Genomic DNA, 14,802 nt, shown 5'->3' with positions numbered 1-14,802 from the left:
ACTAGAGGCATCTTCCAGGTCACACTGGGCTTGCAACCCACTCCATTGGCTTCTGCAGGCCCCAGAATGCCTTATGGACATAAATTGGAAGTCATAAGAATGCAAGTTGATTTGCTGAATCAAATCAAGGGCTGTCTAGTCCAGCATTTTGTTAAAACAGTCCTTATGTTCTAGGACTAATTTTTAACCAGTGTGCCATGAATGATCAACAGGTGTGCTGCCGGAATTTGGGAGAGGGTCATTTATTAGTAGGGCCATTGGGATATGATAGCCTCCCACTGGCAGTGTGATGTGCCTTGTCAATTGTAAAAAAAAAAAAAAAACTTACAGTGTGCCTTGACCATTTTCGTGCCTTGTTAATGTGTAGTGAAATAAAAAGGCTGAAAATCGCTGCTGTAAGAGGTAGTGAAGTCAAGCAGTCTGGCAGGACCATTAGGGAGATTCTTTTGCAGGCTGCACCTCCGTTGGAAATTCAGTTGGTGGTAGCCCATAATAGGGCCTTTTCTGTTGTGGCACCTGGCCTTAGAAATTCCCTCCCACTGGAAGTCGCATTTGCTTCTCTGCTGGTATTTTAGAGCAGTGTGAAGACATTTTTTATTTGTTTTAACCTTTCATTGGATGTTTATTTGGCTATTCATATCTGATTCCTAGCTAGGTCTACTCAGATCCACTCCTACTACTTTGTTGGCACAGACCCAAGGAGACCTGTGTCATCCTCCGAGGCTCAGGAGGGGGAGAGGATCTGGCAGCAGCCTCTGCCACCATCCCTGCCCCTTCCCAGGCCTGATCCACCCCACAGGCGGACCTCTCCCCCACCCAGACACTCCCTCTCTGCCTTCCCTCCAATCTCCCCTACCCCAAAACACCTACCTGCCACTTGGCAGGTACCTTACGAGGGAGCGCTCGTGCTTCTTCCATTGGCGTAGAGACCCAGCAGTGACTGCTGCTGGCCTCCCCACCTGTGCCTTTCTCCTTTCAGCCACCACCAAATGCATTATTGCACATTTGCAAGAGCCGTTGCCTGGACAAACAAGTGGTGCTGCCTGATTGGGGGATCAGGCTGTATGTAACCCTTCCCTTAGAACTAATTAAATCTCTTATATTTTCAGCAAATATGTTCTTTCGGCTCATTCTTTGAAAACAAACTGGTTACAAGGTGGTTTTCTGGTGCCTATATGTGACTCTTCTGTCTTTTTCATATATTGAACTAAAGGTTCTGCGTTTCAGTTCACGAAACTTTTTTGTTTCATTTCCTTCTGAACCATGGTTTTAATTGTACTTCTTTGAATCTGGAAGCATAAGCAAGTTCCTTATTGTTTTAGAATTTTGTCCACTGCATACAAAGCAACCCATTTATAGCAGAAAATTTAATTTGTTAATTGAAAAAGGCAAGGTACAGATATGGCTGGTGTTCATCTGTGCTTAATTGTGCACCAATTCTTGACCTTTTAATGTTTCTCATTGTAAAATCTGATTGTATTTTTTTTTACTGTAGTAATACAAATCTTGTAACCAGATGTAGTCAGCAAGTACCAGAAGGAATGTAATATGCTAAATACTGCTAGAATTGTTCTTTTCTCTGTCACGTGATAGATCTTACTGTGCTACTTGGAGATTGAGCAGAGATTGAGATTAGACTTGATCCTAACCCCTGGTCCCGTCAGCCTTACATAGGCTGCTCGGATTTGCACCAGCGATTTCACCAGCACAAAGTCCCATAGGGCTGGCTGGGGCTTTACTCGGGGTAAGGGAACTTCTGGGTTGCGCCGCAGCCCACACCTACTCTGCCCCTCATACAGTGCAGACCAGCCGGCCTGCCTGTTTCAGTGCAGGTTAGGATCGCATTGCCCAAATCACAGCTATAATTTACCATTCTAAATATTTTCATATTTACAAACCTAAATTGGGGCTTTCTGTCTTCAACCTTGTTGCAGTGCACTGCAGTATCACCTTAACATTAAGTTTTTGACACCTAACTTCCAACTAACTGTTCACTGGTTCTGTATACTATAGTGTAATATTTTTTAAACACACTCCATTCCTGAGCCAATGGTGTCAGTGTCACAGTTTTTTCAGGTATAAAGATGTTTAAGGTGTTCTTCATTTTAAGCAAAAAAAAAAAAGTCTGTCTACATGCAGCAGCACTGCCCCTCTTCACTCCAGCATGCCCAGTGGCGGACCTCCCATTCATTTGATGGGGCAAATGCCCTGGGCGCAGAGCATCATGCAGCTTTAGGACCCCGTGGAAGCCTCTTTGAGCCTCCCGATGGGGTCAGAAACTGTTTGCCAGAAGTACAGTTTAAAGCATCGAGGAACCTTCAAGAATCTTCCCAATGCGTCCTGGAGTCACACGAGGCACCATGCGCACCAGGTAAGTGGGGGAAGTGGATTTGCACGGGGGGGGGCAGCATCCCATGGGGGGTGCCATTATGTGCCTCAGGGCACAAGGCTGGGGAGGCCTGCTACTGAGCATGGCATCTTTTCCAGCAGCTACTGTATTTTCGTTCTCTCTCAGATTGTGAGCCTTTTGGGAACAGAGAACCATTTGATTTATTTTACTATGTAAACCACATTGTGAACTACTTTTATTGAAAAGCGGTATATAAATATTCTTAATGATATTGAAGTCTTATGATCAGTGTATCAGAAAGATGATTATCAGGAGAACAAGGGATCCATTATTAGAATCCAGAATGCTTTTACCAACCATACTGGTTTTGGAAGAGATATCATGATTCATTCCTGAGAGAATGAATCAGTAAGAGAAAGTTCCACAAGTGAGTTATTCTGTATGCCTGTGACAAAGAAAAGATCTATCGGTATACACTGATATCAGTATAAAACTAAGGGCACAATCCTAACCAGGTCTACTTAGAAGTAAGTCCTGTTTTGTTCAATAGGGCTTACTCTTAGGAAAGTGTTGTTAGGATTGCTGCCTCAAGGTTATACAGTAGTTGATGGCGGGAAAGAAGAGATTATTTTCCTATAAGTAGATCCTTGATTATCTACTGCTTGGATAAATAAGGAGAATGAGCAGAGCTAATCTAGTGCAAACATAATTACATTTGTAAGACATTTGGCAGCTGTGCCCAAATGGGCTGCCTTGTGTGGTATAGTGGGGAGAGGGGGGTGAGCTGACTGAGAAGGGAAAACATCTTCCTTTACTTCCCTGAAAGCCTCTTGATTGCCAGTGGGTCTCCTCAGACCTTTACTGGTTCTTTAGCTAGTGCATGTCTGAGGAGAGAAAGGAGGTGTGTTGGGAGCAAGAAAGGGGATAGCATACTGGCAGAGGTTGTGTTTGCCAGGACACCCTCCCTGGTCTCCAACAAGCCACCTTCCCTCCCTGGTCTCCACCCCCTTTTTCCCACCTCCAGCATGCTAACTCACCTCCGTAGGCGAGCCTTCCTTGTCCCGCTTCCATGTGTGAAGCTTCTGTGGCCTCTCTGGCAGTGATCCACAAGCACATGGCTATATGCACTTCTGAATCACCACTTATGACTTCTGGAAAGTGCATTCTGCCACTGGAACACTAGTTCTGATGGCAGATCACAACTATAGGATTGGGCCACTTGTCTTGGTATTTAGCTTCTGACTCGTGAGCGGCCTCAGCCTGAATATCAAGCAATGGTCTCCATACTTGTCAGGGCCAACCCTTCAATGAAGCCGATTATGTGGCTTACATTGAATGGCAGACAATGCAGGGAAGTGGCAGATTCAGGGTGTCCATCACTCTGAGTCTGCGCTATCTCCAGCCTGCAACAGACAGAGCCACATCAATCCTTGCTTTGCTCCTTTGTGTGGTACCTTTTCAAAAACAGGAAGTGCAGGATTGGTGCTTTATTGAAAGGGACCGCAATAGTGGACCCAGTTGGGCCATCCTAGATATTGATCTTCCTTGATATGGTCTTCACTAACTTCACTATCTAGCTCAGGGAGGTCCAACTTTTAAGTTAGGGAAACTGCATGACCCTGGCATCACCCCCCACGTATACTGACAGGGGAGTAATTGGTGGCGACATGATGATGCCATTGCCAATTACATCTGGGTTCTGAGCCACTGAAGTCACTCAGCAGGCTCAGGTGGCAGGAAGTGTTGGGTTTTTTTTCAATCACTCTGCCACACTCTCCCAGCTTCTTCTCCAAAGGAGAAGCCAGAATGGTGCAGCACATCAGGGAGATTGAAAAGCCTCTGAAGTGGGAGGAGGTGGTGGGTTGTGGCTGCAGCAGGGCTTTTCAAGGGCTGCCACAAAGGACCTCCGGCCTTCCCTTTGGCAGCTCTCGGGCAAGCATGCTCTGCTTTTCCTGTTCATTCAAAACAGGACCATGCTGAGAAAAGAAGCTGTGCCAAGAGGGAAGGGGAATGGGGTAGGTTTGGCTCCATTCCCAATCCTTATTTACCTTGAAGAGGGCATACACAGAGGCGTAACTCAGGTGGAGCCTGGGGGGGGAGTTGTCTTGGGCACTATACTGGGGGGGCACATGACTGCACCCAGTCATCACTAGGTTTTCTCTAAGAGTGGGGTTCTGTTGCCTTTGCGCACCCTGTTCTGGCTTCTGTGAAGGCTTCCAGCCTCCACAGAAGCTGGAACTGGGTGCACGAAGCCAGCAGCGCCCTGCCTTCAAGGGAGAACTTGGAGGTGACTACCTTGTGCACAAAACAGTCACTTCTGGGGAGGATTTGGAGGTGACATCACAACAGCATGTAGCTTCACTGCCCCAGGTGCTGGGGTGATGCATTATGCCCCTGGGTGTTCATTTACACACTTTAGCTTCTAGGGAGGAAGGGCAGCAATTCTGGTCTACTTCTGGTAGTGCCTGAGCACCAGCCAAGCCTGCCTTCAAGCCATACTTGTGGGCTTATGAAAGGCATTTGGTTGGCCATTGTGGATATAAGGATGCTGGACTAGCTGGGCCTTGATTTGATCTAGCAGGGCACTCACATTTGAGATGTATCTAACATATGGTGGGTCAGTACTTCAACGTCACACTGCTAAGGGGCCCATCAGCAAGTTTTGTTGCCATAGACACTGCTTTTTTCACCTTTTTGTCTGTAAATTAACAACAGAGGGGAATATAGTTTATTCTAAGGGTCACTACATCTGGATCAAATCCAGCCTTCTGAGAATTACTAAGTGCAGTTTGTTGTGCGGTGGTAGTGGATATTTAGCAAATATATGTACTTAGTGTTTGCTTGTACATTTGCAATAATCTGTAGGGCAAATTTACAGATATATCTCAGTTGCCATGATATGGTTTAAAAAATATATTACTTGACAGCACATATAGTTAATTTGCGTTATTGTGGCAAACCTGTTTGAAAGGACTGCAACCAGGGGCATGAATCATGCAAAATGTACCATATATTTCATTTCAAATGTGATGAGTCACTTTTTAATTGAAATGATGCATCATTCGTGAACAGACACACACAAAAAACACACCACTTAAGAAAGTTGTATGCCGCCTACGTTTGACATTCTGGTCTTCAGAAAAATGTACAGAATATAAATGCAAGTGAGTGCAACCTGTCTCTTGTTGCCATGAAGCTATTCAAATATCTTAAATCGGAAAAAGTTGCAGGCCAGATGTGAAGAAATTGGATTGTAAACAATAAGTACTCTAAAGTTTGGGGGAGAAAGGCAGGATAGAAATAAGGTAACAACAACTTCACAGATGCCAACAACTATGATTGTTGGGGTTTCTACCTTTTCCCCATCACTTTCAGTGAAGACTACTCTCAATGTCTGAACCTAGTAACCAGTAGTGTTGGGGGGGGGGAAGCACTAAGTTTTGCAGGGTGCCTCAATACACCCTGTAATCTGCCCCTCCCCGTAGCCTTTGGAGCCATTCTGGGCAGTTAGACAACACAGAGGTGTCTCCATTGTACTGCCCTCACCACTGGGAATGGCTCCGACAGGGAAGGCAAGGGTCAGCTTACAGGGAACACTGAGGCACCCTGCAAAACTTAGTGCTTTGCCCCCCCCAATGCTACTGCTAGCAACATAGAGCAAGTCTAATTCTGACTTTGAATTGTGCTTTAACCATAGAGGGAAGGAGGATTACTTATGCCCTTACCTGCCCTGTCTTTCTTACCCTCTCTGAATGGATTCTGCTGAGTGGTTGATTCTTGCACCCATTATATAATAAGCTTTACCCTGAAGCATAAGAGTAGTTCTCTTATATCCAGGACTAGAATCTCATCAGAGGACATTATTGTCCAATATCACCAACTCAACCACACTTCATTCCCATTTTCCAACTATTAAAACTGATTTTCTTTTTTTTTTTAAGGCGATGGATGAAAATTTAAATAAATAAGCAATGTCTCGGAGGTGAGGAGGTTCCGTTAGTGATCCTTGTACCAGAACAGAACAGAACTCTGTTCCACTTTGAGCTGGGAACAAGTGTGTCCCTGTTCTATGCAATATTGAGAGGAATGAAGACTTGACCACTGACCTAACTTAGAGCACAGACCTATGCTTGACAGTATTCTCAGCAGTCAGTCCCATATTCTTCATTGGGGCTTACTCTCAGGAAAGTGTGCATAGGATTGCAACATCAGTGACCCTCTGGTATGGTTCTAAGAGCCCAATCCTATCCTCTCCCCCCCCCCCCAATATAACATGCAAGCATGCCAAAACAGGCAGTGCTGTATGCTGTGGTTGATGGGGGGGGGGGGGCAATCAGGATGCTTGGGAGAGGCAAGGGAAAATACTTTCCCTTATTCCTTCCATAAACCCCTCAATCGCCTATGGGTCTCCTCAGTCCTGAGCCGGCTATATAGCTAGCGCAAGTCCGAGGAGAGAAAGGGAGACTTTGGAGGGGATAACGTCCCAGTGCATGTTGCTCACACCAGGATACACCTCCCTCTTGCCTCCGACACATCATCTACCCTTTCTTGATTTGCCGGGAACGCCCACCCACCAACCACGAAACATGGTGTTGCCTATCTCTGGCAGTGGCCCAAAAGTGCACAGCAGCACACTGCACTGGAGCAGCAGAACGCTAGTTCTGGCCGCGATGCCTACCCGTAAGATTGGGCAGTAAATGTAAGGTGCTCCACTGCATATTACTGGTTACAGCATGGAGGACAGTTTCACGTGCAAATAATCTGAAAAGACTTTCTTCCCTTTCAACTTTTCACAAACTGGACAGACATTGGACTTTTCTAATAAGAACAAGGCTCCCTTCTAGAAAGGGCCAAACTCTGCCTTCAAAAGGACACACATGTTTCCATCTGGGGATCATCTCCATGCAGAATTTGGACACTGAGAAGGCTTCACCGCAGATGTTTCTCCTGTCATGTGGTCCTTACTTCTACAGAAGAAAATGCAACATCTTGAAAGGATCATCATGGCCAAACCAGTGTGATTTATTGCTTTGATTTGAATCGCTTGCAACAGAAAAATACTCATACAAGAATGCGGGCTCGGAAACCAACAGCTTCTAATTGGCATCTTAATAAAATTTTTAAAGAATTCTGAAGTTGAAAGATGACAAAAGATTAGACGTGTGGGTATATTTTTCCAAAGCAAATGTTTCCAAAGCAAATTGAACCAAATTTTTTTTACAAAGACTTCTGAATCATGTTCCTTTTCACATTATTCGGTGATTTGTAATTGTTTTCATCTGTTTGGTTTTCTTAACATCAGGAATCAGAACCAACTGGTGGCATCCTGTAGAAAGATGAGCTATGGATTTTTGGTTTGTATTTGCATATACATATGTAAAGAATCAGCAAGAAGAGAGCACATTTTTTGATAAATTAGGGAACGTAAAGTGCACATCAGCCTTAAAAAATGTACAGAAAAGCTGAGGTATGAATGTTTTATGTAACAACCCAATCCTATATCAGTGGTTCTCACACATCAGTGGTTCTCACACATCAGACTGGCAGAATGGGCAGCAAAATGGCAGATGCGCTTCAATGTCAGTAAGTGTAAAGTCATGCACATTGGGGCAAAAAATCAAAACTTTAGATATAGGCTGATGGGTTCTGAGCTGTCTGTGACAGATCAGGAGAGAGATCTTGGGGTGGTGGTGGACAGGTCGATGAAAGTGTCGACCCAATGTGCGGCAGCAGTGAAGAAGGCCAATTCTATGCTTGGGATCATTAGGAAGGGTATTGAGAACAAAACGGTTAGTATTATAATGCCGTTGTACAAATCTATGGTAAGGCCACACCTGGAGTATTGTGTCCAGTTCTGGTCGCCGCATCTCAAAAAAGACATAGTGGAAATGGAAAAGGTGCAAAAGAGAGCGACTAAGATGATTACGGGGCTGGGGCACCTTCCTTATGAGGAAAGGCTACGGCGTTTGGGCCTCTTCAGCCTAGAGAAGAGACGCTTGAGGGGGGACATGATTGAGACATACAAAATTATGCAGGGGATGGACAGAGTGGATAGGGAGAACCAGAACCAGGGGACATCCATTTTCCTATTTTTAAAAAGGGAAAGAGGGGGGACCCGGGAAACTATAGGCCGGTCAGCCTAACATCTATACCGGGTAAGATGGTGGAATGCCTCATCAAAGATAGGATCTCAAAACACATAGACGAACAGGCCTTGCTGAGGGAGAGTCAGCATGGCTTCTGTAAGGGTAAGTCTTGCCTCACAAACCTTATAGAATTCTTTGAAAAGGTCAACAGGCATGTGGATGCGGGAGAACCCGTGGACATTATATATCTGGACTTTCAGAAGGCGTTTGACACGGTCCCTCACCAAAGGCTACTGAAAAAACTCCATAGTCAGGGAATTAGAGGACAGGTCCTCTCGTGGATTGAGAACTGGTTGGAGGCCAGGAAGCAGAGAGTGGGTGTCAATGGGCAATTTTCACAATGGAGAGAGGTGAAAAGCGGTGTGCCCCAAGGATCTGTCCTGGGACCAGTGCTTTTCAACCTCTTCATAAATGACCTGGAGACAGGGTTGAGCAGTGAAGTGGCTAAGTTTGCAGACGACACCAAACTTTTCCGAGTGGTAAAGACCAGAAGTGATTGTGAAGAGCTCCAGAAGGATCTCTCCAGACTGGCAGAATGGGCAGCAAAATGGCAGATGCGCTTCAATGTCAGTAAGTGTAAAGTCATGCACATTGGGGCAAAAAATCAAAACTTTAGATATAGGCTGATGGGTTCTGAGCTGTCTGTGACAGATCAGGAGAGAGATCTTGGGGTGGTGGTGGACAGGTCGATGAAAGTGTCGACCCAATGTGCGGCAGCAGTGAAGAAGGCCAATTCTATGCTTGGGATCATTAGGAAGGGTATTGAGAACAAAACGGTTAGTATTATAATGCCGTTGTACAAATCTATGGTAAGGCCACACCTGGAGTATTGTGTCCAGTTCTGGTCGCCGCATCTCAAAAAAGACATAGTGGAAATGGAAAAGGTGCAAAAGAGAGCGACTAAGATGATTACGGGGCTGGGGCACCTTCCTTATGAGGAAAGGCTATGGCGTTTGGGCCTCTTCAGCCTAGAGAAGAGACGCTTGAGGGGGGACATGATTGAGACATACAAAATTATGCAGGGGATGGACAGAGTGGATAGGGAGATGCTCTTTACACTCTCACATAATACCAGAACCAGGGGACATCCACTAAAATTGAGTGTTGGGCGGGTTAGGACAGACAAAAGAAAATATTTCTTTACTCAGCGCGTGGTCGGTCTGTGGAACTCCTTGCCATAGGATGTGGTGCTGGCGTCTAGCCTAGACGCCTTTAAAAGGGGATTGGACAAGTTTCTGGAGGAAAAATCCATTATGGGGTACAAGCCATGATGTGTATGCGCAACCTCCTGATTTTAGGAATGGGTTAAGTCAGAATGCCAGATGTAGGGGAGAGCACCAGGATGAGGTCTCTTGTTATCTGGTGTGCTCCCTGGGGCATTTGGTGGGCCGCTGTGAGATACAGGAAGCTGGACTAGATGGGCCTATGGCCTGATCCAGTGGGGCTGTTCTTATGTTCTTATGTTCTTATTTAACACCAGGACACACTTTTTAGAATAAGAATCTGTCAGGACCCACCAGAAGTTACATCATCAAGCAGGAAAAATTTTAACAATCCTAGGCTGCAATCCTACCCACACTTCCCAGGAGTAAGTCACATTTACTATCATTGTTAAAAGAATATACAGTATATACTATCTTGTTAAAAATACAGGTCTGTAACATTTCCCCAAATTCAGTCACGACCCATGGTAGCATCGTCTAATATATTAAAAATAAAATATTGAAATGAATGGGGACCCACCTGAAACTGTGGGTCCCAACCCACAGTTTGAGAAACATGTATAGTACACACATTTATGCAGAAATTAAGTCCTAATGTTCAATTGGGCTCACTCCCAGGTAAGGGTGTATCTGCCCTATGGCATTTACCTGAGAGTAAGTCCCATTAAACTTAATGGGGGCTACATCCAAGTAGATATGCATAGGATTGCACACTGATCACTAGGGTCTTCTCCTCTTGTGATGTCACTTCTGGCTTCCAGGAGACTCTTCCAGGTTCTGTGGCTCTGCTGGTGGAGGAGGAGGGACAGACAATTTGTTACTGCTGACAGATGCCCTAGAAACAGCTTCAGAACCCAGAAAAGTTTTTCAGCTACTTTCAACTGCTGTGCTCCAGCTCCTGCAACACACCTGTGGATCTTTCGCAGCACACCAATGTGCCATGGGACACCTGTTGAAAATTGCTGGTTTTAACTTTTGTGGTCCTAAACAACTTAGGATGCAGGTAGTCCAAGTACCACCTTCTTCCACACAATTATGCTTGTGTGTTAAGAACTGCCTTGGAAACTCTTCTCTAGGTCCACCTGCCTGGTGCCATGGTTGGTAGTGACCAGAGATGGGAACATCTTTGGGGTGTGCAGTAGCAATGCTCCTGGGACAAAACCCTGTGCTCCCACATAAGAACAGCCCCACTGGATCAGGCCATAGGCCCATCTAGTCCAGCTTCCTGTATCTCACAGCGGCCCACCAAATGCCCCAGGGAGCACACCAGATAACAAGAGACCTCATCCTGGTGCCCTCCCCTACATCTGGCATTCTGACTTAACCCATTCCTAAAATCAGGAGGTTGCGCATACACCTCATGGCTTGTACCCCATAATGGATTTTTCCTCCAGAAACGTGTCCAATCCCCTTTTAAAGGCGTCTAGGCCAGATGCCGTCACCACATCCTGTGGCAAGGAGTTCCACAGACCAACCACACGCTGAGTAAAGAAATATTTTCTTTTGTCTGTCCTAACCCGCCCAACACTCAATTTTAGTGGATGTCCCCTGGTTCTGGTATTATGTGAGAGTGTAAAGAGCATCTCCCTATCCACTCTGTCTATCCCCTGTATAATTTTGTATGTCTCAATCATGTCCCCCCTCAGGCGTCTCTTTTCTAGGCTGAAGAAGCCCAAACACCGTAGCCTTTCCTCATAAGGAAGGTGCCCCAGCCCCGTAATCATCTTAGTCGCTCTCTTTTGCACCTTTTCCATTTCCACTATGTCTTTTTTGAGATGCGGCGACCAGAACTGGACACAATACTCCAGGTGTGGCCTTACCATAGATTTGTACAACAGCATTATAATACTAGCCGTTTTGTTCTCAGTACCCTTCCTAATGATCCCAAGCATAGAATTGGCCTTCTTCACTGCCGCCGCACATTGGGTCGACACTTTCATCGACCTGTCCACCACCACCCCAAGATCTCTCTCCTGATCTGTCACAGACAGCTCAGAACCCATCAGCCTATATCTAAAGTTTTGATTTTTTGCCCCAATGTGCATGACTTTACACTTACTGACATTGAAGCGCATCTGCCATTTTGCTGCCCATTCTGCCAGTCTGGAGAGATCCTTCTGGAGCTCTTCACAATCACTTCTGGTCTTCACCACTCGGAACAGTTTGGTGTCGTCTGCAAACTTAGCCACTTCACTGCTCAACCCTGTCTCCAGGTCATTTATGAAGAGGTTGAAAAGCACCGGTCCCAGGACAGATCCTTGGGGCACACCGCTTTTCACCTCTCTCCATTGTGAAAATTGCCCATTGACACCCACTCTCTGCTTCCTGGCCTCCAACTAGTTCTCAATCCACGAGAGGACCTGTCCTCTAATTCCCTGACTGTGGAGTTTTTTAGTAGCCTTTGGTGAGGGACCATGTCAAACGCCTTCTGAAAGTCCAGATATATAATGTCCACGGGTTCTCCCGCATCCACATGCCTGTTGACCTTTTCAAAGAATTCTGTAAGGTTCGTGAGGCAAGACTTACCCTTACAGAAGCCATGCTGACTCTCCCTCAGCAAGGCCTGTTCATCTATGTGTTTTGAGATCCTATCTTTGATGAGGCATTCCACCATCTTACCCGGTATGGATGTTAGGCTGACCGGCCTATAGTTTCCCGGGTCCCCCCTCTTTCCCTTTTTAAAAATAGGCGTGACATTTGCTATCCTCCAATCTTCTGGCACCGTGGCCGTTTTGAGGGACAAGTTGCATACCTTAGTCAAGAGGTCTGCAACTTCATTCTTCAATTCCTTAATAACTCTAGGGTGGATGCCATCAGGGCCCGGTGACTTATTGATCTTTAATTTATCAATGAGGTCTGAAACATCTTCTCTTTTAACCTCTATCTGACTTAACTCCTCGGTCAGGAGGGGCCGTTCGGGCAGCGGTATCTGCCCGAGGTCTTCTGCCGTGAAGACAGATGCAAAGAACTCATTTAATTTCTCTGCCATCTCTAAGTCTCCTTTTATCTCCCCTTTCCCTCCCTCACCATCCAGAGGGCCAACCGCTTCTCTGGCGGGTTTCCTGCTTCTAACATATTTGAAGAAGCTTTTATTATTCCCCTTAATGTTGCTGGCCATGCGTTCCTCATAGTCTCGCTTGGCCTCCCGTATCACCTTCTTACATTTCTTTTGCCACAGTTTATGTTCCTTTTTATTCTCCTCATTAGGGCAAGACTTCCATTTACGGAAGGAAGCTTCCTTGCCCTTCACAGCCTCTCTAACTTGGCTGGTTAGCCATACCCATAACCTCATAGCCTGCACTCATTCCCTGGTAGTACGTACATTTGGTACTACCACTGCCACCTGTACTCAAGGTTCCAGAGGGCTAGCCAGGGAAATTTACCTGGTGCTAAGTCCAGTATCTTCTGGGTAGCAGGTGAAACTCTATTTTCCCATGCTCTTTAGTTCTGTCCTTTGAACTCTGCTCCTTGCTGTTCTTAATTAGTTGCTATTGATTTACTGTCCCGGGCCATCTTGCTGTAATCTAGTCTGAGAATTCTTTGAATTGAACAGTAGGGAAGTAAATGTTAAAAATAAATTACAAACATCAAGGTTTCAGTTCCATGTCTTTGAATAATTCCAGGCCACGTTATTTAGACAAAGCAGGAAAGGATCTCCCACTCTTTTTTAAAACAAAAGTTAAATGCAGCCTTTGAAGGGGGATCAGATCAGCGTTATGACAGGGGAGATTATTCCCCTTCCCCTGTGCTGTTTCCCTTATCTAAATCCACCTCTCAAGCTGTTATTTACACACATATATCCTAGAAAAAAACATACAAGAATCCAGACTTATATAGGATGCTATAGTGGTTCCAAATCAGCTGTTTTAAAATGGACAAATGTTTCACATATCTTACTTTTTGGATTTTAAGTTGATAAGTGGTTCTGGGTTGTTGCTTTTTAAAGTTCACATTACTTTGAAAGTAGTTTGTACATTTCGGGGTAGGGGTGTGTGTGGTCTTGCCACACTCCGCAATTCTCTGGTTTATTTTATTTTTAGGATCCCCTGGGACAAGAATAGACAGCATTGCAATCTGCAATAGGTATTCTGTTCCAATAACCATAAGATACTGCCAGAGAAAGGAATGAGAGCCACTAACTGTTTTATAACTGTTATAAAACCAGTCCCAACCAGCAAGGTTACAAAACAAGTTGGCTAACACAAAAGAGTCATTCTGGGAAGAGAGTGGTATGAATAATGCTGAGAGAGAGGAGTCATCACCCCAACAGCAACCTTCTCCAGCTAGAAATTCTCATACTCCCATACAATTCACAGCACTGCCGTGCCCTCTAGTGGCTGACACTCAATGGGGGCCACTTTCGAAGACTGGCACAAATGAATTGAAGCTGGGAACAAATAAGCAAATTATTGCAATAAAGGCAAATAGCAAAACAGCACAGAGGACCTTCTGCTAGACATTGCATTAAATAATTAAGATCATGATAGCTTTCCTCCTGGGGAAGCAGTAGCTGTGACAGGCACAATCAAGGTTGGTTCTTTAGTGAAGTGAAATCCCATTTGTATCCTAGCCCTAATTCAGGTCATTCCCACCATACAGCTGGTATCTAATGCATTCAAACAAACCCAAGCACTCAAAGGCCAAATTGCATGTTTGATGTAGCGTGTCCTTTGGTCCTTCACCTCATCTGGTTCAAAAGAGGGTTGGTGCTTGTGATATGTCCCTGCCACATCTGTGATCATATGAACACACTCCTTTTCACCACACCCACAGATGTGGGGCTATATAAATTGTCCCTTGCTATGATTGGATAAGCAGGTTTTCCTGTTCATCACTCTTGCAGATAGATCTTTCTGGAAAAAAAAAAAGAGTTTTATTTATAGAACAAGCCACATGATGCTGCAGGAAGGGTGATCAGGTGCAAAGGAAGACGGCTCCACTACCTTTAAGGCTTATGTAGAAGGACGTAGTTAGGCAGGTGCAGTTTTCCCCCACCCCTACATAACCAGCTACACCTGCCAGATTTTTCCTTCTACATTACTCTTGAAGGCACCAAAGGTTTGGCTTCCTTTGCATTTGTTCC

This window comes from Tiliqua scincoides, chromosome 4, assembly GCF_035046505.1.
Source record: "Tiliqua scincoides isolate rTilSci1 chromosome 4, rTilSci1.hap2, whole genome shotgun sequence".
NCBI lineage: Eukaryota > Metazoa > Chordata > Lepidosauria > Squamata > Scincidae > Tiliqua > Tiliqua scincoides.
This window is presented reverse-complemented; position numbering follows the sequence as displayed.